The 14189-nt window shown below is 52.0% G+C and overlaps 1 pseudogene; it reads right to left on the reverse strand.

The window, feature by feature from the left end:
• Nucleotides 1-11206: 11206 nt before the first annotated feature.
• On the reverse strand, nucleotides 11207-11426 carry LOC146046468 (U2 spliceosomal RNA; annotated as a pseudogene).
• Nucleotides 11427-14189: the final 2763 nt, after the last annotated feature.

Below are 14189 nucleotides of genomic sequence, written 5' to 3' on the forward strand. Positions count from 1 at the left end.
CCTTCCGACGGGGCGCACTAGTGTGGGCGCTGCAGCCGCAGCGTTGCCGCACTCAGTGGCTCTCCGTCTACCTGGCTGGTGCTGACAGGGCGGGTACATGCACCGATCCTCTCCCCGGCATCTTCTTAGGGGTCGGCGGGTGTCTGCGCCGGCGGCTGTGCGTGACGAGTCCCGCTGCGCACCATCCCTGGCTTCAGCTGGCGTCCGGTCACTGCGTCTCCCAGGCTTGGGGATCCCGAACACCGCGCCCGGCGTCCACCTCACGTCAGTGTCTCCTCCACTTCCTCTCAGCCCACGCGCTGAACTCCCCTTCTCTCCTCCTCTTCTCACTCCTCCACCTTCCCAGCCAATCCCTGCCTGTCTTAGCCCGCCAGTCATTCCCTGAGGCGCGAAACCCCGGGGCAAAGTTAACCCTTGGCGCCCTGCAATCGGGAGTGTGGGGTTTATATGGAGTTCTGGGGCACCACACATGCACCTGCTGCTCCTGCAGGTGACCATTGCCCTGCCAATCGCACGCCCCCCCCCCCCCACCGCCCGAATCCCCTCGCTACGCTACGAGCGGATGTGTACGCTTGCAAGCGCCTGCACAGCGGAAAATGATTCAATGCTTACTCACCATTGAATGTCTTTTCCTCTGCTCGCAGCCGAAAGGTGGCCAGGACTTACTTTTCGGCTGCACGTTGTTCTCCAAATTGGGGAGGGGACGCCAGCCGCCCACCCCATTAATCATTGTCACATGGGCAGACAGGTGAAGCTGCGGCAATACACCCCCCCCCCCCCCCCCGCGCTCCCAGGCACCTTGGCAGCAGCATATTGTGTTTACTTTCACAGTGACACCAATAAGCTGCTGGTATTTAGCATGTTACAGTACTTTGGATAATTAGGAACAGGGGATTCACATTCGGCTACAGGATTATACGACAATGTGGAATGAAGCTGTCACCTGCTATGTGACTCTAGTGCAAATGTACCAATTGTCATGTCAAATGAAGTAATTCATAAACTAAAGGGGTGATTCAGCCTGGCTCAGTACAATGACAATATACAGAGCTTGGTACGTTATTCAGCAATAAAATGCTAAGGGCCACAAGTGCCTGAAATTATTACAACAATAACACTGGTATATAATATGATCAATAGAGCTGCCACCACATCATGCAGTGTAAGGGACAGAGAGGAGCTGCCACCACATCATGCAGTGTAAGGGACAGAGCGGAGCTGCCACCACATCATGCAGTGTAAGGGACAGAGCGGAGCTGCCACCACATCATACAGTGTAAGGGACAGAGCAGAGCTGCCACCACATCATGCAGTGTAAGGGACAGAGCGGAGCTGCCACCACATCATGCAGTGTAAGGGACAGGACGGAGCTGCCACCACATCATGCAGTGTAAGGGACAGAGCGGAGCTGCCGCCACATCATGCAGTGTAAGGGACAGAGCGGAGCTGCCACCACATCATGCAGTGTAAGGGACAGAGCGGAGCTGCCACCACATCATGCAGTGTAAGGGACAGACGGAGCTGCCACCACATCATGCAGTGTAAGGGACAGAGCGGAGCTGCCACCACAACATCCAGTGTAAGGGACAGAGCGAAGCTGCCACCACATCATACAGTGTAAGGGACAGAGCGGAGCTGCCGACACACCATGCAGTGTAAGGGACAGAGCGGAGCCGCCACCACATCATGCAGTGTAAGGGACAGAGCGGAGCTGCCACCACATCATGCAGTGTAAGGGACAGAGCGGAGCTGCCACCACAACATCCAGTGTAAGGGACAGACGGAGCTGCCACCAGATCATGCAGTGTAAGGGACAGAGCGGAGCTGCCACCACACCATGCAGTGTAAGGTACAGAGCGGAGCTGCCACCACATCATGCAGTGTAAGGGACAGAGCGGAGCTGCCACCACATCATGCAGTGTAAGGGACAGAGCGGAGCTGCCACCACACCATGCAGTGTAAGGGACAGAGCGGAGCTGCCACCACATCATGCAGTGTAAGGGACAGGTCGGAGCGGCCCCCACATCATGCAGTGTAAGGGACAGAGCGGAGCTGCCACCACATCATGCAGTGTAAGGGACAGAGCGGAGCTGCCACCACACCATGCAGTGTAAGGGACAGAGCGGAGCTGCCACCACATCATGCAGTGTAAGGGACAGAGCGGAGCTGCCACCACATCATGCAGTGTAAGGGACAGAGCAGAGCTGCCACCACATCATGCAGTGTAAGGGACAGACGGAGCTGCCACCACATCATGCAGTGTAAGGGACAGAGCAGAGCAGCCACCACATCATGCAGTGTAAGGGACAGAGCGGAGCTGCCACCACATCATGCAGTGTAAGGGACAGACGGAGCTGCCACCACATCATGCAGTGTAAGGGACAGACGGAGCTGCCACCACATCATGCAGTGTAAGGGACAGAGCGGAGCTGCCACCACATCATGCAGTGTAAGGGACGGAGCGGAGCTGCCACCACATCATGCAGTGTAAGGGACAGAGCGGAGCTGCCACCACATCATGCAGTGTAAGGGACAGAGCGGAGCTGCCACCACATCATGCAGTGTAAGGGACGGAGCGGAGCTGCCACCACACCATGCAGTGTAAGGGACAGAGCGGAGCTGCCACCACATCATGCAGTGTAAGGGACGGAGCGGAGCTGCCACCACATCATGCAGTGTAAGGGACAGACGGAGCTGCCACCACAACATGCAGTGTAAGGGACAGACGGAGCTGCCACCACATCATGCAATGTAAGGGACAGAGCAGAGCTGCCACCACATCATGCAGTGTAAGGGACAGAGCAGAGCTGCCATTACACCATGCAGTGTAAGGGACAGAGCGGAGCTGCCACCACATCATGCAGTGTAAGGGACAGAGCAGAGCTGCCACCACATCATGCAGTGTAAGGGACAGAGCGGAGCTGCCACCACATCATGCAGTGTAAGGGACAGAGCGGAGCTGCCACCACATCATGCAGTGTAAGGGACAGAGCGGAGCTGCCACCACATCATGCAGTGTAAGGGACAGAGCGGAGCTGCCACCACACCATGCAGTGTAAGGGACAGAGCGGAGCTGCCACCACACCATGCAGTGTAAGGGACAGAGCGGAGCTGCCACCACATCATACAGTGTAAGGGACAGAGCAGAGCTGCCAACACATCATGCAGTGTAAGGGACAGAGCGGAGCTGCCACCACATCATGCAGTGTAAGGGACAGAGCAGAGCTGCCACCACATCATACAGTGTAAGGGACAGAGCAGAGCTGCCACCACATCATGCAGTGTAAGGGACAGAGCGGAGCTGCCACCACATCATGCAGTGTAAGGGACAGAGCGGAGCTGCCACCACATCATGCAGTGTAAGGGACAGAGCGGAGCTGCCACCACATCATACAGTGTAAGGGACAGAGCGGAGCTGCCACCACATCATGCAGTGTAAGGGACAGAGCGGAGCTGCCACCACATCATGCAGTGTAAGGGACAGAGCGGAGCTGCCACCACATCATACAGTGTAAGGGACAGAGCGGAGCTGCCACCACATCATGCAGTGTAAGGGACAGAGCGGAGCTGCCACCACATCATGCAGCGTAAGGGACAGAGCGGAGCTGCCACCACATCATGCAGCGTAAGGGACAGAGCAGAGCTGCCACCACATCATGCAGTGTAAGGGACAGAGCGGAGCTGCCACCACATCATGCAGCGTAAGGGACAGAGCGGAGCTGCCACCACATCATGCAGCGTAAGGGACAGAGCAGAGCTGCCAACACATCATGCAGTGTAAGGGACAGAGCGGAGCTGCCACCACATCATGCAGTGTAAGGGACAGAGCAGAGATGTATGTGTGGATCTGAGCCCTCAAACATCGCTATTGACCAGAGAGCAGCTGCCAGGAGGAAGAGACCGGAGCCTTAACATAAATTGGGAGATAGACCAGGGGTGGGGAACCTCCGGCCCGCGGGCTGGATACGGCCCCCGCACCCAGTATGTCCGGCCCGCCCGCCTATATTACTTTTTAAACAGCCACCCGCCCGGCTATATTACCGATTAATCAGCCGTCCGCCCGCCCGCCTATATTACTTAAGTATCAGCCGCCCGCCCAGCTATATTACATACCAGCCGCCGGGGATGGCTGCTGCTGCTGCCGCCGGGGAGATGTGCATAAGACGCACCCGCCAATCACTGCCGGCGCATCACCTCCACAGCCACTGTGATTGGCGGGCGCGTCTTCTGCACATCTCCCCGGCGGCAACAGCAGCCATCCCCGGCGCCTGGTATGTAATATAGGCAGGCGGGCGGCTGATACATCAGTAATATAGGCGGGCGGCTGATTAATCGTTAATATAGCCGGGTTGGTGGCGGGGGAGATGTGCAGAAGACGCGCCCGCCAATCACAGTGGCTGTGGAGGTGATGCGCCGGCAGTGATTGTCGGGCGTGATGCGGGCGGTAGGGAGGGGGACTCGCGAGGTTTGGGATGCGCCCGCCATGCACTGCATGGGCGGGAGCATCGGAGGTCAGGTCACTGTACAGCAGCCGCAGCCATCACGCTGTGGTGCTGCAGCTAAATCAGTGTAAACTTGTAAAGGTAAATGCTGCTTCTCTCACCCTCCCTTCCCCAGTGACTGACACATCCAGGGGTTGTCATTTACCCCTGGATTCACCCCCACACAGGTTAATGTGATTATGTCTGATTCTCATAATCAGACATAATCACATTAACCTGTTTGGGGGTGACACCCCCCCTTCCTCCACACTGTCACTTTTTATGGTGTCTCTGCCCACATGTATATGCCACTGCCCGTGTGTATAATGCCCACATGTATATGCCGCTTCCCGTGTGTATAATGCCCACATGTATATGCCGCTGCCCTGTGTATAATGCCCACATGTATATGCCGCTGCCCTGTGTATAATGCCCACATGTATATGCCGCTGCCCGTGTGTATAATGCCCACATGTATATGCCGCTGCCCGTGTGTATAATGCCCACATGTATATGTCGCTGCCCGTGTGTATAATGCCCACATGTATATGCCGCTGCCAGTGTGTATAATGCCCATGCGTATATGCCGCTGCCCTGTGTATAATGCCCACATGTATATGCCGCTGCCCGTGTGTATAATGCCCACATGTATATGCCGCTGCTCTGTGTATAATGCCCACATGTATATGCCGCTGCCCTGTGTATAATGCCCACATGTATATGCCGGTGCCCTGTGTATAATGCCCACATGTATATGCCGCTGTCAGTGTGTATAATGCCCACATGTATATGTCGCTGCCCGTGTGTATAATGCCCACATGTATATGCCGCTGCCAGTGTGTATAATGCCCACATGTATATGCCGCTGCCCTTGTGTATAATGCCCACGCGTATATGCCGCTGCCCTGTGTATAATGCCCACATGTATATGCCGCTGCCCGTGTGTATAATGCCCATATGTATATGCCGCTGCCCTGTGTATAATGCCCACATGTATATGCCGCTGCCCTGTGTATAATGCCCACATGTATATGCCGCTGCCAGTGTGTATAATGCCCACATGTATATGCCGCTGCCATTGTGTATAATGCCCACGCGTATATGCCGCTGCCCTGTGTATAATGCCCACATGTATATGCCGCTGCCCGTGTGTATAATGCCCATATGTATATGCCGCTGCCCTGTGTATAATGCCCACATGTATATGCCGCTGCCCTGTGTATAATGCCCACATGTATATGCCGCTGCCCTGTGTATAATGCCCACATGTATATGCCGCTGTCAGTGTGTATAATGCCCACATGTATATGCCGCTGCCAGTGTGTATAATGCCCACATGTATATGCCGCTGCCAGTGTGTATAATGCCCACATGTATATGCCGCTGCCCTGTGTATAATGCCCACATGTATATGCCGCTGCCAGTGTGTATAATGCCCACATGTATATGTCGCTGTAAGTGTGTATAATGCCCACATGTATATATCGCTGCCAGTGTGTATAATGCCCACATGTATATGCCGCTGCCAGTGTGTATAATGCCCACATGTATATGCCGCTGCCCTGTGTATAATGCCCACATGTATATACCACTGCCAGTGTGTATAATGCCAACATGTATATGCCGCTGCCCTGTGTATAATGCCCACATGTATATGCCGGTGCCCTGTGTATAATGCCCACATGTATATGCCGCTGCCCGTGTGTATAATGCCAACATGTATATGCCGGTGCCTTGTGTATAATGCCCACATGTATATGCCACTGCCCTGTGTATAATGCCCACATGTATATGCCGCTGCCCTGTGTATAATGCCCACATGTATATACCGCTGCCAGTGTGTATAATGCCCACATGTATATGCCGCTGCCAGTGTGTATAATGCCCGCATGTATATGCCGCTGCCCTGTGTATAATGCCCACATGTATATGCCACTGCCCTGTGTATAATGCCCACATGTATATGCTGCTGCCAGTGTGTATAATGCCCGCATGTATATGCCGCTGCCCTGTGTATAATGCCCACATGTATATGCCGCTGCACTGTGAATAATGCCCACGTGTATATGCCGATAATTGATCATTTTTATATGGTCCCCGAAGGGTTTTCAAATTTTCCAAATGGCCCTCCGTAGAAAAAAGGTTCCCCACCCCTGGTATAGACCATCTTTACTGTTAAATATTAATACTGTATTCCATACAGTATCCAGTGTATAACAGGACAAATTTTCAGGGCTGTTACCGCTCCCCCAGACTCCCGTACTTACTCCAATGTGCTGCAGAGTGGGAGATTTTGGATTACATCAGGGCTGTTACCGCTCCCCCAGACTCCCGTACTTACTCCAATGTGCTGCAGAGTGGGAGATTTTGGATTACATCAGGGTTGTTACCGCTCCCCCAGACTCCCGTACTTACTCCAATGTGCTGCAGAGTGGGAGATTTTGGATTACATCAGGGTTGTTACCGCTCCCCCAGACTCCCGTACTTACTCCAATGTGCTGCAGAGTGGGAGTTTTTGGATTACATCAGGGCTGTTACCGCTCCCCCAGACTCCCGTACTTACTCCAATGTGCTGCAGAGTGGGAGATTTTGGATTACATCAGGGCTGTTACCGCTCCCCCAGACTCCCGTACTTACTCCAATGTGCTGCAGAGTGGGAGATTTTGGAACACATTTGCAAACTTCACCTCTAAAAATCCTGCATTTGCCACTGATCGTACCACACACACACACACACACACGGGAGGCCATATAGCGATATAACAAAATTTGATAGCTAACCATTCGCAAGTTGAATGACAGAAAACCAGTGTTTGTGAGTTTTCTGGGAGTGTCAGGGCAAACACAGGAGCACCCAGGCGTTTTCAGGGAAGTCATGTGACGTCAGCTCCGGCCCACGATCAGCCTGTTTTTATCGCAGACGCCTGGCACGCACAGACCTCACATGCTGGAAAACTCATTCGATGGTGAGTGGTTTACGAATAGATTTTCAGCCATTCGATGGCCTGCCAGCGGCGTAACTATCTAAATTGCTCTCCCGTCGCCAAAAATTTAGGTAGCCCCCACCCCACAGTAAAGTTATTACCCACTGCCCATACCCCCTGTGTCCCCCATGCCTTACCCTCCGCTTGCTGTGCCAGGGACCCGCAGATTTTGTCTGCAGTCAGTCCCGGGTCCCCTCCTGGCTTCTGCTGGTATGAAAACAGACCATCTCAAAATGTCCGCCCCCATACACCAGAAAGTTTTAGAGAACTGTCTGCTGTATGGGGGCAGACATTTTATGATGGACCATTTTCATTTCAGCAGAAGCCTGGAGGGGAACCAGGACCACTGCGCAGACAGGTAAATCTGTGTGTCCCGGCTGCAGCACAGCGGCATTACAATAGCCCCGCAGACCACCGGCGCCTGCACTTACACAACGCCCCCCATGACTGCGGGGTCTGCGGGGCTATTGTTGCGCTACTGCAACCTGCAATATTTTTGCAAGCCACTCACAAGCTTGCATGGATTTCACTCAGATAGCGGCGGATAGCTGATCGCAGGACTCTGCGGTTAAGACGCACCGTGATCACGTCTGAATGAAGCCCATAATGCGTACACAAATATTGTTCACAATAACAACTATTGTTCATATCGATAACTATATCGTCTTGAGTGTTCGCACCTTTAGTGCTGTTTTTGTTGGCTGTTATAGGTAAAAATGAACGGCTGGTTACCTGTTCTTGGTGCAAATCTCAGTTGGAGTTAGACTGGTTCTTGGTTTTCAGGTGTGCTCACATTTGTTAACTGTTAATATCTTTTGGACTAACTCAGGGGCGGATCCAGGATAAAATGACAGGGGGGGCACCATGATAAAAGGGTTTGGGTGGGGGAGGGGCAGTGTTAGTGGTGCCAGTGTACATGCTAAGAGAGCGGCAGAAGAGGGTGGGAATGGAATTAAAAATGGGCCCTGGCATTTAAAGTACGCAGGCCCACCATGGCGACAAAAGTGAAGGATGTAGTTGTGCGCGCGCCAAAGGCGCGTTTCGGAAAAGGGTGTGTGGCCACTCAACAGGCGTGTCAACACCATATACAACTTCTACACATCATGCAACAAAATACTAGACCCCATTATACTTGCCCCTTACACATGATGCCAAATGGAATGAGCCAAAATTGACATAATGCCACATGGATTGAGCCAAAATTAAAATAATGCCACATGGATTGTGTCAAAATTCACATAATGCCACATGGATTGAGCCAAAATTTACATAATAACACACACGGATTGAGCCAAAATTCACATAATGCCAAATGGATTGTGTCAAAATTCACATAATGCCACACGGATTGAGCCAAAATTCACATAATGCCACACGGATTGGGAAAAAATTCACATAATGCCACACGGATTGAGACAAAATTCACATAATGCCACATGGATTGAGCCAGAATTCACATAATGCCACACAGATTAAGCCAAAATTCACAATACGCTTCATAAACAGGGACATTGTCCACCAAAGGCGCGCATTAAACATTTACACCATAATGTCCATTACACGTTAAGTTACACGCCATTATGTCCATTATGTGTTATGCCAAACACCATAATGCCTGTTAAAAATTATGCTACATAAGTGCTGCTTCTCTACATGCTCATTGCCAAGGGTTCCATGCTCATTGCCAGAGGTTCCATGCTCGTTGCCATGTGGGATTACATGCTCATTGCCAAGGGGGAATAAATGCTCGTGGTAAAGGGGGACAGCCACCGCCAGGCAGAAGTGATAGCCACTGACAGTGGCAGAGCCTGGCTGTATTCAGAGCACTGCAGGTCCCGGCTATTTGAAATAATACCCCTTTCACACCAGAAAATGCATTCCCAGGTTGGCCCCTTTTACACCAGCCTAGTCCCTGCATTTTCTGGTGTAAGGGGGGAGAGAAAACCACCACTCCCCTCTTTAACCAGTTATCTCATTTAACCGGCTATATCTTCGGAACCAACTGACCCATTTACATGAGACAAGTATTATATTGAAGAACTTTTGAGTGGGCTTAGATTGATTTTGGTTCCGTGAAACTGGAACTTTTGGTTCCAGAGTAATCTGCTCTCAAAGAACATGATCAGCCATGAAATTACATTTTCAAAATAAAAAAATCGGTTTACACGCAATATCTCTGGAACCGATTGACCGATTTGGACCTGGTATCATATTGAAGGCCCAGCGATTTTGAATTGAATGACATCAACCACAAGCTTCTGCGATGCCAGGGCGGGAACTGGCAGCCGTCGGAACCGGGTGGGGGTCAGAATTGACGGGTCCCATATTATCCTATGGGGAAAAAACGTTACAGGTTTGCCAGGCGATATCTCCGGTTCCCGGGGGGCTAGAGACACAGGGCTGGGCTCGTTGGAAAGCCCTGGTCCTCAGCTACAAAATAAATGACAGGGGGGGCACATGCCCGGGTGCCCCCCCCCCCCCCCTGAATCCGCCACTGGACCAACTTCCGGGTGGGGAGTCAAGGTAGAAGGTGGTTAGCTGTCAGCACTTTCATTTGTGGGTAGTTCCACTTCCAACCATCCAGCATAATGACAATCATTCACTGTCTGGCTGCAGGCTGGCAGCAGGTAGAGCATTCTGTCTGAGTGTTCTGATTGGGTGTTATTAACAATCAGGCCAACCGAACAGTATTTTCAGTAATAGCAGTAGATGAGTTTGAAAAAACTCAGGAGCCCGAGGTGTGCTCCCCACCACCAGTGCTGTGCCTAAACACGTGCAAAGGAGGCCGTGCGATCGAATGGGTCTGTCTCCTAGGAGACAGGGCCCCGTTTTTCCCCTAACCCCTCTCAACCATAAGGCCGAAGAGGGGAAAATAGGGAACGGTGGGTCCTCTTCGCCGAAGCTTAGAGAGACCCTCATTCCTCAACCCCCGAAAGGGTTAGGATGGTGGGTCCTCCGCACCCCATGGTTTGGAGAGACCCGCAGTGGACTTCCCTCCGCCTTGCGGCTCGGGGTCGTCCTCGGGGGGACCGAAGCTCTCCCCAAAAGGCGAGAGCTTCGGCACATTGGGGAAATGGAAGGCCCGAAAGGGTCGACCACACAACCCAAAAAAACAAGGAACGTGAAAAGTGACAAACGTGAGAGGGGGAAGAGAAATAAATAATAAAGGACCCTAGCCAGAAGGCCAGGGTGGGGGTGTGAAAAATTGTCCTACCCCATCCAAAAGGACGGGGTAAGGACGTGAAGCGCTACCTGAAGGGAAGTGCGCAGTGCAAGTGCCATACTAGTGCATGGTGATTTTGGGATCACCCGTGCATGTTCGGCACCCCCGAGTTTCCCCAGGGGCACAGTGCAGCCTCGGACTCCAAGCAACCGACCGATCAGCGTCCGACCAAGGTTTCTCTGTTCCCATCGTAGGGCATTTTCCAGCCCCTGGCATGGGAATGGGTACTCCACTGGGCTTTTTGAAAGACTCCCTTAGGGGCTGCACCCCCCTCGGAAGAGCAATCTACTCGGTCCCAGTGTTTCTCCGCTCCCAGGGTTAAGATACTAGGCTGAGCTTTTCGCTGTGCCCAGGCTGGGGCCCTACCCAACCTGGACCAATCTGCTCGGTCTCAGCTTTTCTCCGCTCCCTGGGAATGGATACTAGACTGAGCCTTTCGCTGTCTCATCGTTCGGGGGCTACGAACCCCGTCAAGAGAGTCAAACTACTAGGCCCAGTGTTTCTCCCCCCCTCTTACCAGTGGATTTACGGAAACAACACTTCCTACCAAAGGCAGAGGTGAAGGTACTCAGCCAGACTTTTCACCACTCCCAGGCAAAAAAGAGGGGTCCCACACCCTCCGCCCATCAGAGCAGCTACTCAGTCCAGCCTTTCTCTATTCTCTGCCAGAGGCCAGTCCATACCCACTGATAAGAACAGATACTACACTTGATCTTAGCCAAAAGGCCGAGAAGCGATAATAATAGCAGTAGATTCCCCTCCGCTCAGCCCTCCCCTGCTTGATTGCCCCTAGAATTTAAACCATTAAGACAGCCCTGGGTACAGTGCCTCTATTACAGGTTGTGGAGATGGTAATGATTTATTTTTAAATTTGCAGTTTATTATAAACCTACTTGCCTACTTTTGAAAACTAGTTTCAGGGAGATTATAGTTGGTAATAGAATTTTGCAAAGTGCCCCATTCAGGGGTTGTATCATGCTCCACCCAAAGGGCGTGTCTAGTTCCATATAGGAAGAGATTGTGAAAAAGAGATTGTGAACGTGGCACCTAGAAGCGTGGGTGTGTACTGCTATATCTGAGGGGAATCTTTTAAAATTACTTATATATAAATGTAGGCGAGCCCCAAAGCAGTAAGCGATACTATACTTGGTAAACAATGTAACAGTATAATGTGGGCTAGGTGACATGAGGGAGATTGCTATACTAATGAGGGAGAGATGGAGATTGCTGCTATTTCAGGGAGTCTCCTGCAGAATGCAGGAGGGAGGTAACTATGATGGAACAGTGTAATGTGGGCTAGGTGACATGAGGGAGATTGTTAGACTAATGGGGGAGAGATGGAGATTGCTGCTATTTCAGGGAGTCTCTGCAGAATGTAGGAAGGGAGGTAACTATGATGTAACAATGTAATGTTGGCTAGGTGACATGAGGGAGATTGCTAGACTAATGAGGGAGAGAGGGAGATTGCTGCTATGTCAGGGAGTCTCCTGCAGAATGCAGGAGGGGAGGTAACTATGATGTAACAGTGTAATGTGGGCTAGGTGACTTGAGGGAGATTGCTAGACTAATGGGGGATAGATGGAGATTGCTGCTATTTCAGGGAGTCTCCTGCAGAATGCAGGAGGGGAGGTAACTATGATGTAACAGTATAATGTGGGCTAGGTAACATGAGGGAGAGTGCTAGACTAATGAGGGAGAGATGGAGATTGCTGCTATTTCAGGGAGTCTCCTGCAGAATGCAGGAGGGGAGGTAACTATGATGTAACAGTGTAATGTGGGCTAGGTGACATGAGGGAGATTGCTAGACTAATGAGGGAGAGATGGAGATTGCTGCTATTTCAGGGAGTCTCCTGCAGAATGCAGGAGGGGAGGTAACTATGATATAATAGTATAATGTGGGCTAGGTAACATGAGGGAGAGTCCTAGACTAATGAGGGAGAGATGGAGATTGCTGCTATTTCAGGGAGTCTCCTGCAGAATGCAGGAGGGGAGGTAACTATGATGTAACAGTGTAATGTGGGCTAGGTGACATGAGGGAGATTGCTAGACTAATGAGGGAGAGAGGGAGATTGCTGCTATGTCAGGGAGTCTCCTGCAGAATGCAGGAGGGGAGGTAACTATGATGTAACAGTGTAATGTGGGCTAGGTGACATGAGGGAGATTGCTACACTAATGAGGGAGAGATGGAGATTGCTATGTCAGGGAGTCTCCTGCAGAATGCAGGAGGGGAGGTAACTATGATGTAACAGTGTAATGTTAGCTAGGTGACATGAGGGAGATTGCTAGACTAATGGGGGAGAGAGGGAGATTGCTGCTATGTCAGGGAGTCTCCTGCAGAATGCAGGAGGGGAGGTAACTATGATGTAACAGTGTAATGTGGACTAGGTGACATGAGGGAGATTGCTAGACTAATGAGGGAGAGAGGGAGATTGCTAGACTAATGAGGGAGATCGCTGTTATGTCAGGGAATCTTCTGCGGAATACAGGAGGGGAGGCAACTATGCTTATATAGCGCAGGATATTCTGTTGCACTTTACAATTGGAAATAACAGTGATAAAACAAACTGACATAGAGGTAGGAGGGCCCTGCTCGCAAGCTCAGAATATATAACTGATACAATCCAAGTGCCTAGACCCCTTCTCCCACCATTGCAAGGATTGGGCCTCTCTGGGACAATCCAGGGTAGAAGATAACTATGGCCCTTATTCTGGTTGGTGCGGTCAGAGCCGCACACGGGGCTCTGACCGCACAAACCAGTCCCCGCCCACCCGACGGATCGCCACGGCCGTCCGTACACGGACGGCTGGCGATCCGTACAAAAATGGTGGAGGCTACGCCTCCACCATGGTGGGAGCTGCCCCCTGCCTTCGATGGTCGACGACCATCGAAGGCAGGCCCGCACGCCGCGGCAGCTCCCGCAAGCTCAGACCACACGGACAATCGTCCGTGTGGGAGCTTGAAAGGGGGCTGAAAGCTGACATCCGGCGACGTCAGCTTTCCGCCCCCATGTCATGGTAATGAGGGCGTCATGCCCTCATTACCATGCATACGCCCCGCGTTTGCATGGGAACGCCCATGAAACGCGGGGCGTACACATAGGGAAATGAGGGGCTGAAGCCCCTCACGCCCCTATACGCCCCCTTTGCGGCGGACGAAATCCGTCTGCGGCGAAGGGGGCTGCACATGCGCAGAATGACCTCTGCGCATGTGCAGAACAAAAACATCGGCGGTACGGCCGCACGCGGGCCGTACCGACCGAATCAGAATAAGGGCCTATGCAATCACGCATTTGATTTGCCCACGCTCGCAAACACTGCAAAGCAGCAAAACCTGCCAAGCAGTAGCACACTAGCAGAGTATACATATGGTAACAGCCCAGGTGTTTGTATTATTATTTTATTCCAGCTAATGGCTGTAAAGTGTTCCCATGTGCAGGTGTTCATGTAAAGCGCAGGAGAAGGAAGCTTCACCATTTCTTTCTGCTTTGTTCTAAAGACCTC

The sequence above is a fragment of the Crinia signifera genome, chromosome 11, assembly GCF_055691185.1.
Source record: "Crinia signifera chromosome 11, ASM5569118v1, whole genome shotgun sequence".
In the NCBI taxonomy this organism is placed as follows: domain Eukaryota; kingdom Metazoa; phylum Chordata; class Amphibia; order Anura; family Myobatrachidae; genus Crinia; species Crinia signifera.